This window comes from Schistocerca americana, chromosome 7, assembly GCF_021461395.2.
Source record: "Schistocerca americana isolate TAMUIC-IGC-003095 chromosome 7, iqSchAmer2.1, whole genome shotgun sequence".
Classification (NCBI taxonomy): Eukaryota; Metazoa; Arthropoda; class Insecta; order Orthoptera; family Acrididae; genus Schistocerca; species Schistocerca americana.
The window spans coordinates 459,963,078-459,982,108 of record NC_060125.1 but is presented as its reverse complement, the minus strand read 5'-3'; the positions used below and the strand labels follow the sequence as shown (position 1 = coordinate 459,982,108).

Sequence of the window (19,031 nt, the reverse complement as noted above, 5' to 3'; positions counted from 1 at the left end):
GAACACACATACAGTGCAGCAAAGTCCACAGCACTGGTAGCTGGGAGAGGTCACTTCCCCAGCCACAACTGCAGAGTACTCTTCAGTTTGCAGAAGTATTAAACTAATTTTTTGTGAAAGTCCATCCCTCTTGTGGACGTCTGACCGCATCTGACAATATAAGTAACGGAAATAGAACACCACAGCCGTATTTTCAAATGGATTTATTTATTCAGGCGTCTAGTTTCAACGATACAGTCGCGTCAGCTACACGTCCCAGTATTATCCAAATCAGTACTACCAACTACAGGCTCATGTATCATAGGATCCGTACAATAACTAGATGTCGTTGACCGCTATTCATCAGAAGTGTATATTCCCAACGTCCTTATTTCGTTAATAGTAGAACCTGAAGATGACTTAAATGTCAGTAACTAGTCGTCTGAATAATAAATACATCGAAAATACGGAGGTGGTGTTCCATATTCATTATGACTGCTCTATTGTTTTTCTCTGAAGATTTTTTACCCAACTGAGTCCTTCTTTACAAACTGCATCATGACTGCTATTGGAAATTTTTTATTCTGCTGGATGTAAGTGAAGGACGTTTCTGTGTTTATCATATATTTTATTATACCACTACTCGTTTTGATGGCTTATACACTCCTGGAAATTGAAATAAGAACACCGTGAATTCATTGTCCCAGGAAGGGGAAACTTTATTGACACATTCCTGGGGTCAGATACATCACATGATCACACTGACAGAACCACAGGCACATAGACACAGGCAACAGAGCATGCACAATGTCGGCACTAGTACAGTGCATATCCACCTTTCGCAGCAATGCAGGCTGCTATTCTCCCATGGAGACGATCGTAGAGATGCTGGATGTAGTCCTGTGGAACGGCTTGCCATGCCATTTCCACCTGGCGCCTCAGTTGGACCAGCGTTCGTGCTGGACGTGCAGACCGCGTGAGACGACGCTTCATCCAGTCCCAAACATCCTCAATGGGGGACAGATCCGGAGATCTTGCTGGCCAGGGTAGTTGACTTACACCTTCTAGAGCACGTTGGGTGGCACGGGATACATGCGGACGTGCATTGTCCTGTTGGAACAGCAAGTTCCCTTGCCGGTCTAGGAATGGTAGAACGATGGGTTCGATGACGGTTTGGATGTACCGTGCACTATTCAGTGTCCCCTCGACGATCACCAGTGGTGTACGGCCAGTGTAGGAGATCGCTCCCCACACCATGATGCCGGGTGTTGGCCCTATGTGCCTCAGTCGTATGCAGTCCTGATTGTGGCGCTCACCTGCACGGCGCCAAACACGCATACGACCATCATAGGCACCAAGGCAGAAGCGACTCTCATCGCTGAAGACGACACGTCTCCATTCGTCCCTCCATTCACAACTGTCGCGACACCACTGGAGGCGGGCTGCACGATGTTGGGGCGTGAGCGGAAGACGGCCTAACGGTGTGCGGGACCGTAGCCCAGCTTCATGGAGACGGTTGCGAATGGTCCTCGCCGATACCCCAGGAGCAACAGTGTCCCTAATTTGCTGGGAAGTGGCGGTGCGGTCCCCTTCGGCACTGCGTAGGATCCTACGGTCTTGGCGTGCATCCGTGCGTCGCTGCGGTCCGGTCCCAGGTCGACGGGCACGTGCACCTTCCGCCGACCACTGGCGACAACATCGATGTACTGTGGAGACCTCACGCCCCACTTGTTGAGCAATTCGGCGGTACGTCCACCCGGCCTCCCGCATGCCCACTATACGCCCTCGCTCAAAGTCCGTCAACTGCACATACGGTTCACGTCCACGCTGTCGCGGCATGCTACCAGTGTTAAAGACTGCGATGGAGCTCCGTATGCCACGGCAAACTGGCTGACACTGACGGCGGCGGTGCACAAATGCCGCGCAGCTAGCGCCATTCGACGGCCAACACCGCGGTTCCTGGTGTGTCCGCTGTGCCGTGCGTGTGATCATTGCTTGTACAGCCCTCTCGCAGTGTCCGGAGCAAGTATGGTGGGTCTGACACACCGGTGTCAATGTGTTCTTTTTTCCATTTCCAGGAGTGTATCATCATCTTCAGGTGGAAACTTACAAGTATTTCATTCTCTCGGTGCTCATTGATGAGCACAAACGACTAATTTTCTAAAGGAACAAGCAAAGAGACGATAATATTAATGGTCGTATTTCATTTCTAAAAGAAAAGCAGTTACACCGGAAACACCACCATTGAATATATACGGAGGATGTTTCATTGGGAACAGAAACCTTGTTCAACATCATAGACCTAATTAGAATAAAATATCCCATATAACATGTGTCCAGTTCTTATTGGTTACAGAGCGATAGCTTGTCCCCGAGCTTATGTTTCATTTCACGTGTTGTACTCCAGTTACTATGGGTTTGTTTATCGACTGCGTTTTCTGTTTTCACGTTCAAGTACTGAAGTTGCGCTTGAGGTTACAAAATTGAATTTTTCAACTCTGATTGTAATGAGTTGGAGAACTATGCTGTATCGTTCAAGCAGTCCACACGTATTCATATATGCTAAAGTGTGATGATACATTATTTCTGTACCGATCTTGTAACGGAAATGCTGTTACTACTTGTAGAGGATGCGCTACATATTTTTGCTAACCGCAGAGTAATAAATTCTAGTGCGTTTACTCGCGTTTTAACTAAACTACGTGTGAGTGGTACAAAACGAGCAGTCATATGCCATCTGAACCTGCAAATAAACATTGTGTAGATGAAGCAGAGGCATATTTAGTTTTTTATAAATGACATATAAGTACTGCCATTCATTCACGATGATTCTGTACTTTGTATCATACGTTTTTAATCATAGTTCTGTGACCATGTTATAGACCATTCTTTGAACGTGCAGCCATGTACAAAATTTTGACATTACTCGCATGGTTGCACAGAGTCCTTCAATAAGCACATGCAGAATTTCAGCACGTAGTGGCGTTCTACACTGACGGAAAAAGATCATAAAAACAAGAATTGTGCCATAATATAAAGTTGGTTGGCGCGTGTATACATCTGAAAGATGATCTAAATTTAGATTTCACCACCAGCTGCATAAAAGTGACACTAGTAGCACCACTATATGGATTCAGATCAGGTTTGTTTTAAATACACTCTGTAAGGGTCGCGAACGTCGGTTACCTTTCGGACTAGACTTGGCAAGTTTCTGTTAGTTAATAATGCCTTTAAGGCGACAAAGGCCATTATCAACATATCTTTGAGTTTGACAGAGGTCGTGTAACAGGGCTACGGGAAGCTAGATGGTTCTTCTGCCATATTGCAGAAAGACTTGGCAGGAATGTAGCTACTGTACGTGAATGCAGGCAACCGTGGTCACAAGTATATACGGTCACTAGAAGGCCTGGTCTTCGGACGGCCACGTGGCAATACCAAGCGGGAAGACGCTCGTTCGGCGTTTGACTCTGGCGCATAGTATTATATCTGAGCAGCGGTTGGCACCACAGTGACACAATGAACTGCTAAAATTCAGTTACTTCAAGGACAGCTCCGAGCCAGACGCCCTGTAGTGTGTTTTCCACTGACGCCGAACGGCAGCGTTTTGCGACTTTTGTGGTGTGTAGCGAGAGCTCATTGGGGGCAGGTTGGGAGTCTCTTGTGTTTTCTGATGGAAGTTGATTCTGGTTCGGTACCAGTGATTACCGTGTATCGATTAGAAGTAGGTCTGTTGAGAGTCCGCAAGCAACCTGTCTGCATGCTAGACACACTATACCTACATATGGAGTCAGTGGTGGTGGTGGTGGTGGTTAGTGTTTAACGTCCCGTCGACAACGAGGTCATTAGAGACGGAGCGCAAGCTTGGGTTAGGGAAGGATTGGGAAGGAAATCGGCCGTGCCCTTTCAAAGGAACCATCCCGGCATTTGCCTGAAACGATTTAGGGAAATCACGGAAAACCTAAATCAGGATGGCTGGAGACGGGATTGAACCGTCGTCCTCCAGAATGCGAGTCCAGTGTGCTAACCACTGCGCCACGTCGCTCGGTATATGGAGTCAGGTCAACGGCAGCACTCTCGTGGTTATCCCACGGACTCTGACTGCAGAACTATTCGTCAGTCTGACGATTCGACCTGTTGTACAGTCGTTCAAGAACAGGTGGTGTTTTCCAACCGGATAACGCTCGCCCACATACTGCTGTTGTAACACAATAAGCTCTACAGAGTGTCGAGGTATTGTCTTGGCCTATTCGATCACCAGATTATTCTTCAATCGAGCACGTATGAGACATCACGGGACGAGAGCTCCTATGTCATTCACAAATGACATTGACTATCCCTGTACAGACCGACCAAATGCAACAGACATGAAACTCCATAGAACTGACTTCCGCCACCTGTACAACACCCATTCATGTACATCTGCATGCTTTCATTCAACATTCTGGCTGTTACAGAGATCATTACTGTACCAGCATCTCAAATTAACAATGGCTTATCTTGCGCTTACATTAATCTGCGGTCTTGCAAGGTTAATGGTTTAAATGTGTTATCTAGACAAACGTATCCCGAAATTTCCTTACACTACATTAATTTATTTTTGGTGTTGCAGTTTTTTCTGTCAGTGTAGACACAAGAATATGACTTACATTAAGAATGCACAGCCTCTTTCATTGTTACCAGCCGATTCAACACTTTCGAGAAAGAGATGGCCGTAGATGACTGAAATTTTGTCGACGACTAACTTAAAGTCGCCGAGCAATCATTAATACTGTAAACCGATGAAACCAATCTCTCTCGAAAGCGCACCAGAAACGGTCCTAAGTGACATCGGTGGTCCTACGCTAACCCACATGCCTCAGTGAAGACACATTTCCATCAAAGCTTCTCTGTAACTGTACACTGATGAAACCAGAAGCGCTCGTAACCGTATCAGTAACGATCGTAACTCACATAGGTTACCCTACGATAACCCACATTCCATTGCGGAGACACATTTTCAACAATGGTTCACTTTAAATGACTGGTCTGGTAATGACCGAAAATACATTGATTGGATCTATTGCGTTACTGAATTGGGGAACGAAGACTTATTATGTAGACGTTTATGAAAACGAACTTCCAGTACTGTTGCAAGTGGTCCCACTGGCTATAGGGGCGTTTTACCAGTAAAGCTGGGCTCTTCTACATTCAGGTCGTCTTGTGACACACAATATAGTTAACATGGATCTGATAAGGCGAGCAGGGGTTTACTCGCAAAACTGTTTTACCAAAGCCGCTGCAATAGTACTGTTGCTCTTCGCGAGTATCGACACATTACAGGAATACGGAGACGTCTCCTTTCCGCACGGGGGTTGAATGACATGATTCGGAAGTTCGCTTTAACTGGAGCTTTGGGAATTGCTCATGGGAGCCACAAACTGTTGAAGAAGTTACTTTTGCAACGGCTCAGAATGCTGGACGTAATGTGCGATTTCCAAAACCAGTGTGTTACGACAGCTAAACGTTCCATGGGCCACCGTTCTCAGAGTGCTGCAAACAACTCTGAAATGGTATCTATAGAGAGTTTTGAGGCTGTCGTCAATGCACACTGTGGTCATAATGAGCAACGATTGTAATCTGCGACGTAAAAAATGGTACACGATTAACAAATGTAACCTTCTCATGTGTAAATTAAAATGTGTTAGTTTCAATGATTTACTCGTTATTTCTCTACAGCATATTAAAAATGATTCCACGTTTCATACCTCCTATGTATACTAGGTTTCCATGGGTGTCATCTCAAGTAGCGAAAGTTAAATTACAACCACACTATATTACCCCAACGCTACACCAATACGCTTCTGGCCCTGTACTAGAACCTCATTTAGGGACACCGCAAGCATAGTACTACGTAGCGACCAATATAGCACATCAGCAAGTTAGGGTGTTTTCCGAAAATACTGGAACAGAGGCGGGCAATCCTGTATTTATTTCCTTAATACTATACTAATACCATCGAACAATTTTAATTTGGGGTTTACTCAAAGCTTCGCGAAATATCTCGCAGTAGCTTTACGAAGTGGATGCTGAAACACACTGCAGTAAATTTGTAATTCGATAGACAGCAGCACGCGAATTTGTGGCGGTTATTAGCCATAGCGTTCGTCAGCTCTGGGAATTGTTCGTTTATTAAGCACTGTTCTTTTTTTATATTCGGTTATGGATTAACGAACCTGATCATAAAGCGATAAAATATGTGCCATCTACGCCGGATGCTGGTTGGTCACTGGAATACTCATTAAAACTGGAATCCAGTTCCAGCTCCTGCAAAAAAAATCACCCTGACCTGGAGCGGAAGATAGACTCTCTAATCAAACACCGTGAACATTTCAATGTAACATTTCAGCCTTTTAGATGACAGCCGAGATTTTGTACCGACCGGTTTTTTGCATTCTAGAGTATGAAGAATTTTTCCACTATGCAGGCAGTGGCGTGAATGTAGCGCTGCCAATATACGCTGCTAAATAGACAAAGATTTCTTGGAGGTAACTAATGAACATGATGTTTATAAGGTCATTTACTGGTACAAATTACTGTCTTCGAATTCATATGGCTCTTTTCCTGGTGTACGGCTATGAATTGGATGCCATATTAATAGAGAGTAGAGAATAACTATGTTTTGATCTTGATGATGACGACATTCATTATGACGATATAGAAAGGAAAACGTGCTGATAAATAACAACTCTTTTCCAAGAGTATCTAGGTGGTCGCGGCGTTTAATGTCCCCATCACATAACCGTAACAGCTACAGAGATACATTACTGTAATTGTGCCTAGGTACAGCACGTTTGTATCGATTACGTTCAGACAGACTCCTTTGACACGTTTGCTGCACATTTGGTGGTCATATTTGACGTAAATGTATTTTGTGATCCATTGAAGTACAGTGTATTTCATCTGTGAAGATGAAACCGCTAGAGAATAAACTTATAACTATACAGCTAAAGGCACAAATATACTTTTTTTTCAAAATAATTAACAATCGTAGACTGTCAACAAAAAAGTTCCATTTTACTTATTATTGTCATGTAGGCTATCCAACTCTTTGTGGCTCTATCCGTCGAAGAAGCCTCATTATCTTTTATTAGCTTTCGTTTTTGTACCTACAAGTGCAGCTACAAGCGACTGGCATAAACTGCACAATAAGTTCTATAAGCAAACTTCAGAATTTCAAGAATGTTTCCGTTCTTTTTTCCTTTCTTTTTTTTATATTAATTTTTTCATTAAAAAGGAAAAGCCAGCTTGGTGATGAATCTCAACAATCTCTACAAGACAGATGTTAGTCAAAACAAGCTAGTATAGCAATTCAACGTAACCTCCATGATGTCTCCCATGAAGCGGAAAGTGCAAGTTACGATTACCGGAATACAGTAGATCAATAGCTACGATACTCTCTTACATCTATATGCCAAAAACTATTTTTTTTATCCTTGAATACTTACCTAAAATTAGAGCTGGAAGTATGGGAGGAAATATGTATCGTGAGGAGAAGACTTTCCCTAGATGTCATCACTGCCAAGAAATATTTTTATATTTCGACAGAAGAGAATATCGATAAGCGAACCTTAAAAGTTTTTTTTTCATAGTATAATTTTTGGAATGAAAAAATCACGTGTCACAGATATCTCTGTGCTCTTTTTCTCCTTCAACTATCTATTACTACACGAGTAACTTCCGTGATTTGTACTCATGTCCCATTATTTCGCATATGAATTTCTTTATGTTTCTATACCTGTTTCTAAAACTGAAATTTCTGTACGCTCGCAACGTTTTGCGTTTGGCCTGCACAATGTTTTTGTGACTTACATACTTACCCATACCAACGCCTCAATTACATAATTCTCACAGATGCAGTTTGAGGCTTACCTAACGTAATAATTGCTTGATAGTTTCTTCGACGTAGCTTCGAGGCGTATTGTCTAAACTACACAGTATTTCCACGAGGCAGCTACTCGTCATCTTCAGGTGTGAATGCGGCTATCTTTTTTTTTTTTCGTGTGTAGTATGTTACAGTACAGCATCACCGGTCGTTGGCAGTCTCACTGTGTTGGTGAGGCAGTAAATTCATTCACAGGGCAGTGACGCTGCATCACTGCAATACACTCTGGAGGTGTGGCGGTGGGACTTGGAGTCCCGTACCACCCTCCAACGGTGACAGTACTACATCAGTCAGGCAGAGAAGCTCAGCCCGACTAGCGCAGGTAGGGTGGGAAAGTAGTGGACGTAGAATAGGGGGCTAGTCCTGACAAAGGAAACATCCGTGGTGGCGTGCCACGCCAATCGTTAGCCGTGGTCGGAATCCGATTCCTCTAGGATGGTTAGGGCAACCGGATGTCGATGCCAGCGGCGTGGAAGTGTAGTCCCAACGTGGCGTAACCCATGGACAGTGTCCAGCAGGGCATCCACTTTCTCATAGAGCCACCGCGTGTTGTTGAGTATGGTCATTTTGAGGGGGACGATATCCGCTTCCTCGTGGAGAATCACAATTTTCGTGAGTGGCGAGGCGTGCAGGCTCCACCTGAGAACAATGTTCTGCAGGCGCTGCAACGTCCGCATCCTGATGACAATAATCGTGGCCCACGCAGAGGAGCCATAAGTGAGGGCAGGCAGGATAACTGCTCGGTAGCGGAGCTTGGCATGCAGGGTAAGTTCCATACTGCGGAAGAGGGGGTACAAAGTCCTGGTCAGCTGTTGCTCCTTGTTGGCAACACTCTCCGCATGACAGTGGAAGAGAAATTTGTGATCCGTGGCTAGCTGTTGTGGCACGCCACCTACAAAAGCGCAGACGCCGAAGGGCGGGACTGTAACCTCATGAAAGGGTCCGTTGACTTCCAGAGCAGCCTGTCGGAAAAGCGAGAAGCGAACTCCGCTTACGCGGCGAGGAGTGTTTGGGCTACAAGCACCAAGGCCCAACAAATGCACGCGTGAAAGTGTTATGGTGCCCGGTATAGTTATCCTTGTTTCGTTCCCCGTTGGTATTTTGCCCCAAAATATTTCACCGACAAGTGAGGAGCCTTAACCAAATCAGGAGAAAAAAGAAGCGAAAAATTTGAAATAAATAAACGTGATCCACTGAAGTCATGAAGACATTCATCTGTCTATTTACAAGAATGATTGCCTGAAAAACCTGCTAATGAAATATGTAAGTCAAACAGACCGCAGCCTCCGTCTCTTGTCGTATGACAAAATTTTCGATCACATTGCTGGTCTTGCCACCTGGCGGACGTTAGGTAAATTTTCTTTGTAAAACAAATCCATTGGGATTTGTGAAACAGCTACAACAGGTTAATTTTCCTACGTTGTTTCATGTAAAATACTTACAAGAAGACGACGTGGAGATCTGAGTGAAGTTATGAACTCGAGTATCAATCGCACAAAGCAGGTAGGTGCAAATCTCAAAAACTGTCGAGAAAATCGACTTTGAAATCTTCAAGTTTTATGATTCTCTCTTATACCTTAAAATAAGGTCAGTGTTTGGACAGGCAGATTCGTCGTCTGCAAAGTGGGCGATCTGGATTCTACTGCTGCGTGCAAATAAAGGTGCATCTTCTACGAGCGCTTCCGTGAGGTGTAAAATGCATAGAATGGTAGAAGACTAACAACGCTCGAGACTGGAAACTGCCCCATCCAGTTTCGCTTCGGTCATTATATTTTCGTTTTGTTGTTGTTATTAAGTTTACTTTAAATATAAAACTAATCAAATATGTGTGAGATAACACATGTCTATTTTTATGATAAATGCGTATCTTCGTATTTCTAAATTCATATCACTCACAAAAATCCGCTTTGCATTGCACACAGAAATTCTTTATTGCCGATATTTTAAAAAGATTCTTAATAAAGTTTGTTTCAATTACAGAAAAACCTTGCTTATCGTGTTTTCCACCTTTACATGCAAGGGGTGTTCCATAAGTAATGCAACATTTTTTTCTAAAACCAGGTTAGTTTTATTCGGGATTGTAATACACCATATTATATCCCACACTTCTGGCTATAAAACCCTATTTTTCCACATAATCTCCCACCTTACTGGGATGAACTGTATTCTCGCAAGCTACAAGTATACTGGTCGACGTCAGAGCCAACTTCTTGCTGTGTCAGTAGACTCCCCATCATCAACTACTGCTTCCAGTTGAGCAGCGATATGTTTGATTGTGATTCGTCGATCCTCTAGAATGAGAATGTGGGCACGTTCCAATACTGCAGCAGTCACAGATGTGTACGTCCGGCCAGCACGATGAGATCGGATTTGTCTGTGCGACCTTGTTGGGATGATTACAGACGTCACACTTAATGACTCATCGTGCTCTGTTCACTGACAGGTCTCCGTAGGCATTCTGCAATCACCTGTGAATATTTTCGATGCTCTGGTTTTCCGCCAGAATAAGCTTACTGCCAGATCTCTGCTTGGAACGCACTTTCGTTACAGACGCCACTTTGAAGGCTGCGTATGGCGCCGCTATATATGAGGACTTCATGAAACTATATGGACTGAAGCAGGAATATTCCGCGGAGTCCACCGAAAAATTCGGCATTTTTAAAGTGAAATAGGCCGATAGAAGAAATGTGTTGCACTACTTACTGAACGCCCCTCGTATTGTAGTCTTCACGGAAATATACGTAGAGCATACACTCTGCTTAAATAAGAAAAGATGAATCTTATCGCAGCTGTGGATCACACCAGTGTAGCACACGTGGTGGGAAAAAACCCTACCAAAGTGTCATGATGTCAGTCAAAGAATCGATTTTACCTTAGGGTATTAAAGACAAACAAGTCGAGGTAAATTTGGGACCAAACTGCTGAGGCCATCGGTCCCTAGGCTTACACGCTACTTAATCTAAAACAAAGTTACTCTGAGGACAACCCAGCCACCCATGCCCGTGGGATGACTCGAACCTCCGGGAGCAGCCGCGTTAACCGTGACAAGACGCCCAAGACCGCACGGCTACCCCGCGTGGAAAGTCGAGGTGTGAGATTTGCTATTACATTGTGCAATTCATATTTGAGTTCTGAACTCCACGCCCCGTAAGTATAAAAAACTGCGAAAATGCCATATCTGTGTAGTTTTCTTGATAACTGGCAACGGACCATCGCCTTGCCAGTCACAGCGACACATTTAGCCTTTGCCCAGGGCCACGGGAAGGCACCGCCGTTTTATTGCACGTTTCTGCTACCATTACTATTGTAACTGCAACTAAGCGAAGATTACTTGCAATATTTGTATGGATTTAACCATTGTAATGTCTTCGTGATATACAGAAAGGTTATTTTTTTAATTTATTTTTATGTCTCTTACACACATCTCTTTCTGCAGGACCGAACTTAGGAGCAATCTCGAATGTCTTCTCTGGTAAATATCTGATTATGTAACATTGATCTAGACAGCAATACGTATACCACTATATTGCTGTAAAGTGTGAATTAAGATATTCATGGAAGGAGTTTCAAAAATAAACTATGTTGTCTGAAGACTTTAATTCAACAGTTTTACCATGTTTTATAAGGAGCTTTAAAAGACTGTTAAATATAGTGGAGACTTTCGTAGAATCATCAAACAAAGAGAATTCAAAGGTAAAATGTTACAGGGTGCTACAAAATTATCTTTAAAATTTTGATTAAGCGTATTTCAGAAGCGGGTTTAGGTAGAAAGGTGCGGTTTTGCGGATAATATATACACATAGCTTCTATTTTTTTCGGTTTAGTCATTTACGAAAATCGTTACCACCAATAGATCAGCACTTAGCACAACATGTGCAATGGTTGTTAGAGACCAAATCCGACTTCCTCATTTGGCAGAACTTCCGGACACTTCACACCACCGACCGATAAGGGTAGACACACAGTGACAGAGGAAGTTCAAGGAATCCGAAAGTGTCATGAAGAGGACTAGATACGGGTGTCGGAGCACGAGTGATGCAAATGTGGATAGGGTACAATTGACATTTATCTGGAGCCCTATCCTGTAAATCCGTAAAGTGTTTCAATAGTTGCAGCTACATCCAACCACGATGCATAGAGTTCTGCACAGGAGACTTAAACTTGATGCCTACAAAGTGCAGTTGCTGCATTCATTTCAACCTGATGACAGGCCAAAGCGCAAAATCATTTGCAATTGAGATTCTAAGTAGCATCAACGATCCAGACTATTTGAATAAGGTGATGTTCGCGGACGAAGGTTGTTTCACGCGTCCAGGGAGATAAACTGGGAACCCCCACTTCAGCATGGAAATTGTGCGCGACTTTTCGGTGTGTAGGTGTGGTGTAATCTCCTTCGTGACAGTAGTGTTGGACTGTATTCCCTTGCTGAGGCATCAATAACGTCGGCTGCTTATCGGGACATTTTGTTGCAGTTCGAGATTCCACAGGTCTAATAACTGCAAAGTAACATAATGCTGACACAGGATGGTGTCATTCATCATTGGGACTCTATCGTTAGGAAGGCTTTCGACGACTCATTTCTAGGTCACTGGATTGGCAGAGGAGGTCCCATTCCCTGGCTACCTATGTCTCCAGGCATAACCTCACTAGATAACTTTTTTTACGATCTTATGAAGTCTGCTATCGACCAGACTCCGGGTTTGGTACCTGTTACAACTGCGAGCACTCATGACAGCAAATGCAGCATATGTTAATGGGTACATAGTAGGCCGGGCATGGGAAGAACAGGAATATCGCTTAGATATCTTGCGTGCTACAGGTGTCACACACATTGGTACACATTGGTACTAAAACGTTAGGTGTGTGTGAACATTATGCTGCAAACCGCACCTTTCTACGGATTCCTTATAACCGAAGTACTACATACTTGTTGAAAGCTGTAAGATAATTTTTGACACTCTGTGCTCTACTGTCGCAATGGGAAGATCTACCATATACAGGCATTAAGAATTATAGAAATATCGAAAGTTCCATTAAAAGAAAGCCAGAGACAACATACAAGTACTAAATATATCAAATATTACAGAAGTAACTTAAAGGAAGTCGTAGCTCAATAGTATCTCCAGTACAAGGTTCCAACATAATATAGGAACGAGCATCAGCAACTTGGATTACTCAACTTTATTGTTTGCAGTTTATTTCACAGTTAAATTCAAATTAATTTTGTTTATGGAGTCCAGCTTTGGACTACATTGTCCATTCTCACACCACAACCTTGGTTGTAAATGTTAACACTGTACGCATATGCAATAGCCATTACTGGTATTCTTACATATTTATATAATAGTAATGCTTGTACAAGTACAACGACTTCACAAATACCAGAAATGACAGCAGTACTGCAGACAGTAGGAGGGAGCTGTTATATCTGGTCTTTTTGAAATCAGTGGATGTTGTACAAGCAGGACTATTTTATACATATAGTGGGTGTAATGCATATGAGTGTATATATTTTTATGTGTTGTACCTTAATATTTACAAACATCACTGTGTTGATTGTTTCTTCTCTCCATCGAATAGTCTTCCCACAACACTTCACAGACTTCATGACCTCATGTTTTACGCAAGGTTGTAACTGCTCCACTAAGAAGTGGTCTATGCCTGTCTGTATAGGCTACATATTTTGCACACATGTGTCCATACTTTAATGCCCGAAATGTTGCCCAGGGCAAAAAACCACTAATGGCTTGCTCTTGCCACACATGCCTGGAGGTACTACACATCCTGAAAACATCGGATGTTTAATAGCTATAATTGTTAATCTGTAAATGACGTAAATACTGATGTAATGGTGTCCAGTTCAGCGTCGTCCGTCACCACTAGAAATATCTGCACTAACACCCATTGCACCGTGTGGACGAATTCCAAGCATGGCCATTGTGTCCGCTATGTTAACATTTACAGCAAAGACTGTGGTTTGAGAATGGACAATGCAGTCTGAAACTTATCCACCAGAAATACAAAAATTTTGAATGCAACTGTGACAGATAGTGGAAAAATTTAACTTTGTGTCTGAAGTGTCAAGTGAAAGATGAATTCATTGCTGGTTACACTCTGTCAATGAAAAGATAGAACTATATTTACACTTAAATTACGTTTCTGAGCAAATTATATTTGCATCTGGATTCTAAAACCAATATTCTAACAATGTACTAAATATGCAAACAATAAATACGAGGGGCGTTCAGAAAGTAAGCTCCGATCGGTCGCGAAATGGAAACGACTATGAAAATCCGATAAAGCTTTGCACAGATGTGTTGGGTAGTGTCTCTAGTATAACCCCAGTTAGCATCACGTCGCTCTTCTCATTTCTGAGCTCGCAGTGAGTGCGTAAAGATGTCTAGAATATAGTGTCTGCCGCCAAGTACGAGGGCCTGGTGAGAAATTTCGCCTGAAGCTACGCAGCTAACATTACATAACTGTCGTGCTGTTTCTTCTTCAAGACAATTCTCAGCCGCATTCTGCAGGGGCAATGAAGATGCCCCTGCATCGTTTTCAAATGGAAAAGTGAGATTACCCACAATACAGTCCGCAATTGTCTCCCCCTGAGTTTCATCTCTGGTCACATGAACCGCTGTCTATGAAGACAACATTTTGACACAGACAACGAGGTGTAGGCCAGCGTGGAGAATTGGCGGAAAGCACTGGCGGCTGCCTTCTATGATGAGGCTATTGAAAAGTTGGAACAACGCTATGACAAAAGTCTAAGTCAGAACGGCGACTACGTAGAGAAGTAGCTGAAAGGTGTAGCTAATTGTTAAAGTGAAACATTTCTGATGTTCACTGTGGTTTCAATTCGGCAATCAATCGCAGCTTACTTTCTGAACAGGCCTCGTATTTTCTGCAAGAGCCACCAGGTACAGAGATAGTAAATATAAAACATCAACATAATTACTTATCTAATTACATGACATATGATGGTAGGCAGGCACATGGTCACGTAATAATAAGGCGTACCGCAGCACTATCCATCTTAGAGCTACATTACTAAAGCTTTCCGCTACTTGAGCCTGTGTAGGCGGAAAATATTTACGTTATGGGTATAAATCTCTACAGGAATAATGTTCAGGCTCTACGCTACAGGATTTGCGTCTTTTTTATATTGTCATGATTTGTCGTTAGGTGGTACTGGTACGGTAACATGGGGATGAAACACAGTCATTAAAAAAACAGTCATCAGTGTGAATTATGGTTGCAGACGGTCAACATGTGTCTGGATAAGGTATAAGATAAAGCCGTTGTATCAAAACAACAGCAAAAGGGCAGCTTCTCTTCACGGTTATCGACGTAGTAAAATAGAATGGAGAGTTCCCCTTACTCTACTGGGGTTAAAGAACACGAAGTTCGAATTAACTGTTGATTAGGGTATTGATCCTGGGAGAGGCCGGTGGCCAATTGCGTCACAAATTGTTGAAGGAATTGCCACGGCTGAAAATGCTGAGCAGAATGTACGATGTTCAAGCAGGGTACGAGCTGAATTACGACAGCTGAACATCCATGGTCCATCGTTGGTTCGGACAGCTGTAGAGCAATCTATAGTGCGGTTCGAAGCTGTCTCCATGCAGATAGTCGTCACACTGAGCAACTGTTGTAGACTGTATCGTGAACAAGGTTCACAATTAACAAATGTTACATTCTCATATGGAAATTAAAACGCATTTATTTCAATGGTTTATCCGTTATCTGTCTTTCGAGTGTTCTTACAAATGTTCTTACAAATGTTTCCACAAAGTTCATTGTCCTATGATCACTCGCTCGTCACACAGCGTCGGCACATTCTCTGAGCTTATTACAGGTGGCAGTTGATGGTTCTGTTACTCGCTATGAACTACCTATGCCATACTATGCAAAAGCAAAGGTTTTCTAGGCTGCCATTTTTTGAAAATTTACTTGGGGCGACGGCTTACCACAGGCCGATGATGATACTGCCACACATTTTAAGAATCTTTTGTTATAAAACTTGATACTACGAAACGAAGTAAAAAATATGCGAGTGCAAGATTATCTTTTATTCACAAAATATTGACGAAGGTTTAATTACGGCATGTTATGGAATAGTCTGAAGCATAGATCTACACACGAAGCGAAATTGCAATTTAAGCAGAATAATCTGGATCTTTTTTTTTCTTTTCTTGTAGTTCATATACCGACGATATCTCTAATTCACAGTTTTATTTAGTAAATGCTCACTCACACTTGAAATTCTGAGTCACCAGGGACCTCAAATCTGTCTACTTTAATGACTACTGGTGGACACGCACGTCGTTTCCTTGATGAGAATCCTGACAGTAATTCTCTCGTTAACTGTAAGCTGTTCCCCATTTCCTGTGACTGCTACGTGCATTATAAACGCATTCACAATGATCACAGTATCTCCAGAATATATTCCATTATCCAGAAATGTTTTCATTAGGGCGTACGAAGTGAAACAGTTGTCAAATGCAACAATACATTTACTGTTTTTCATATGTGAACTCAGTTCGACTACAACCCTTCCACCAAGAGGAATAGTGGCATTATTGTCTTCTTCTTTTCCACAACATATCTTAAAATGCAGTAAATAGTGTCTCAGCATCAGCCAGGCACCGGACCTTGTACACTTTTTATAAGCTTCATAGGCACATATTGTTTTATGCTCGATCTTTAATTGAAAGGTATCATAGCCTCATCAACGAATAATCTGGCTGAATGATTATATGCCTCTAAGAAATTAGTATTTAGGGCGTCAGTTAAGTCCTCACTTTAGGTAACTTATCATACACAGGAGCACCCTTCCCCACTGCCTTCGAATTATCGTTAAGATGATGGTTCCTAAAATTTTTAGGACCTATTTACAGTCATCACTATCGACTCTATTTTAACATGCAAAAGAATATCTGAACTACAGTAATTTGACAAACGTGGCAGTTCGTGGATGCCCATAATGATGAGCAACCCAATAAATGCTTTGATTTCAGTGTCTGTCATTTCCTCCCGTTTCTTTGTTGTTACAGGTATATCAGAGGTCAATAAAAAATTGTTGTCGTTCGTAGGAGCCATACACGTTTGTTTACTCAGAAATATTCAGAATGATACTTTTATTGAAGATATCAATAAGAGACTAGTACGGATGATTCGTTTCAGAGAACGCTTTCTTTGCTAGTGCTAAGCTTTCTCTGCCAGAAACTGAGGCAGTGTTTCATCCCAGTCAGTTTCAGGGCTCTCATCACTACCGCTCAGAGCTAGAAGTTTTGACGACTTTGTGGGAGAACGTGCAGAGACCGAACGCAGTCCGTGGACTATTATCTATTACTGAGGGAATTTGTTGAAAAGTAATAGGAGTGTGTGGAAGGATATTTAGTATATTATTTTCCTCATCTATTGAAACATCGCCTGATTCAGTGTCGGAAACTGGCTCACGCTCAGGAGGCGAGTACAGGTACCCTAGCACGTCTTTCTTACTGGTAAAGTAATTCTGTAGTGAGAAATACCCAAGATAAGGGAATATGCATAACACCTCAGTAAACAGGCATAATGTCTACACCAAAAGTGTGGAACAGTGCTAGACTTATGGCCAACTTGGACCATGGGAGCAAACATTCCCACACGTTTACAACATATTTTTGATGCGTTAGAATGGACTAGAAATTTTATTTCATGCGTTTAAATCAAGAAAATTATATGCTGTACCAAATAAGTTCTGTAAAGTTACTTGCAAACTACAATTTCTGCAGATATATAAACGAAACCACGAAATAGCACCAAAACGACGTCTTCCTGCAACCGTATTGAGCACAACAGACATATAATGCTCTGCCAGTTGTTGTCAGTGCAACATCTGGCAGCGGTGGGCATTTTCACGTGTTTGTAATTCTGATCTAAAGATGGCAGCATCAGCAACACGTGGGAATGTCGAATCCTTCTGCCCCTGCAGGAGATAAAAGTATTTACTTATTCTTCTAATGTTTATCCATAATGCCTGACAAAGTTAGAATTCACCGTTGGCCAACGCATCTCGGGAATGCAGTTCGTACCGTTGAAAAAATCGCTGTAATTGCGACTCTCCAGCTTAACAAGTAAATACCTAAGTGAGATTGTAATAACAAACACTAAATTCAATGTTTCCATACACCCCCATAGCAACGATTTCATTGTGAATGTTTCAAAGCTCTGCTCACGTAAGTGTTGAGACAACAAAAAACTGTTCTCAGAAGAGAGCCTTAATTTAAAAGTTTTCGCGTTCGAGTAATTTATTCCTTCTCCTAGTGAAATAAGCAAAAAAAACAACGATAAAAAACAAAAAGGAAAAGTCTGCAGGTAGTCCATGAGTGGATTTGCATTAAAAAGGCGGAGGAACGGTCGCCGTATCGCGGCGTGTGACCGTAGGCCCCCACACTAACTTTCATTATTATGTAAACAGTAGTCGGCCGGCGCTGCGGGTTGAGGAAGAGAACGGCGGTATGCTTAAGCTGCTTACGCCGCGTGCCCCTCAAAGTGCTTCGTACAAAGGCTCGCGCGACGATTTAAAAAGGCAAAAGCCCTGAAAGAAAGACAAAGAACGTCCATTGGCTGGGATAAATTAAACGAAGCACTACTTTCTGAAATGAGAAATTCATTAAATTCTTCGCACCTACTCACGGCAGACACTTTACCCTGTCCAGAGCGGTGACAATCTGAAGATAAACTGACATGTCTTCCTCCGACCTATAGTTATTCGCTTATTCCCTACGAAATATTTTACATAAACTCTACTCTGGGGAAGAGCAGATGTGAAGTTTATCGTGTAGCCCTCTCGGTGCTACCTTGTGGAATAATTTATAGTACGCTAATTAGTGGATCTGTGGATAACAGAGTAAATAATGTATTCAACTTGGCTACAAGTTTACGAAATCACTATAATACGTGCGTTAATTGACTATTGCCTCGGTTCTTGATGGAATGTTTCATGGATTGCGAATAGAATAACACACGACACTAGCATAATATTCGACAGGGTGGGCCAGAAGTCGCGATCGGAAAATACTGAGCTATATAGTTTCACGGTAACATGGATCTGGAAAATTATTCTAGATTGAAAATAATGTACCCTGCA

The 19,031-nt window shown here is 42.5% G+C and overlaps 1 protein-coding gene across 1 annotated transcript in view; it reads right to left on the bottom strand.

Annotated features, from left to right (window-relative positions):
- LOC124623009 overlaps positions 1-19,031 on the bottom strand; it is a 164,271-nt gene that overhangs the window by 96,483 nt on the left and 48,757 nt on the right. The window lies entirely within an intron of this gene.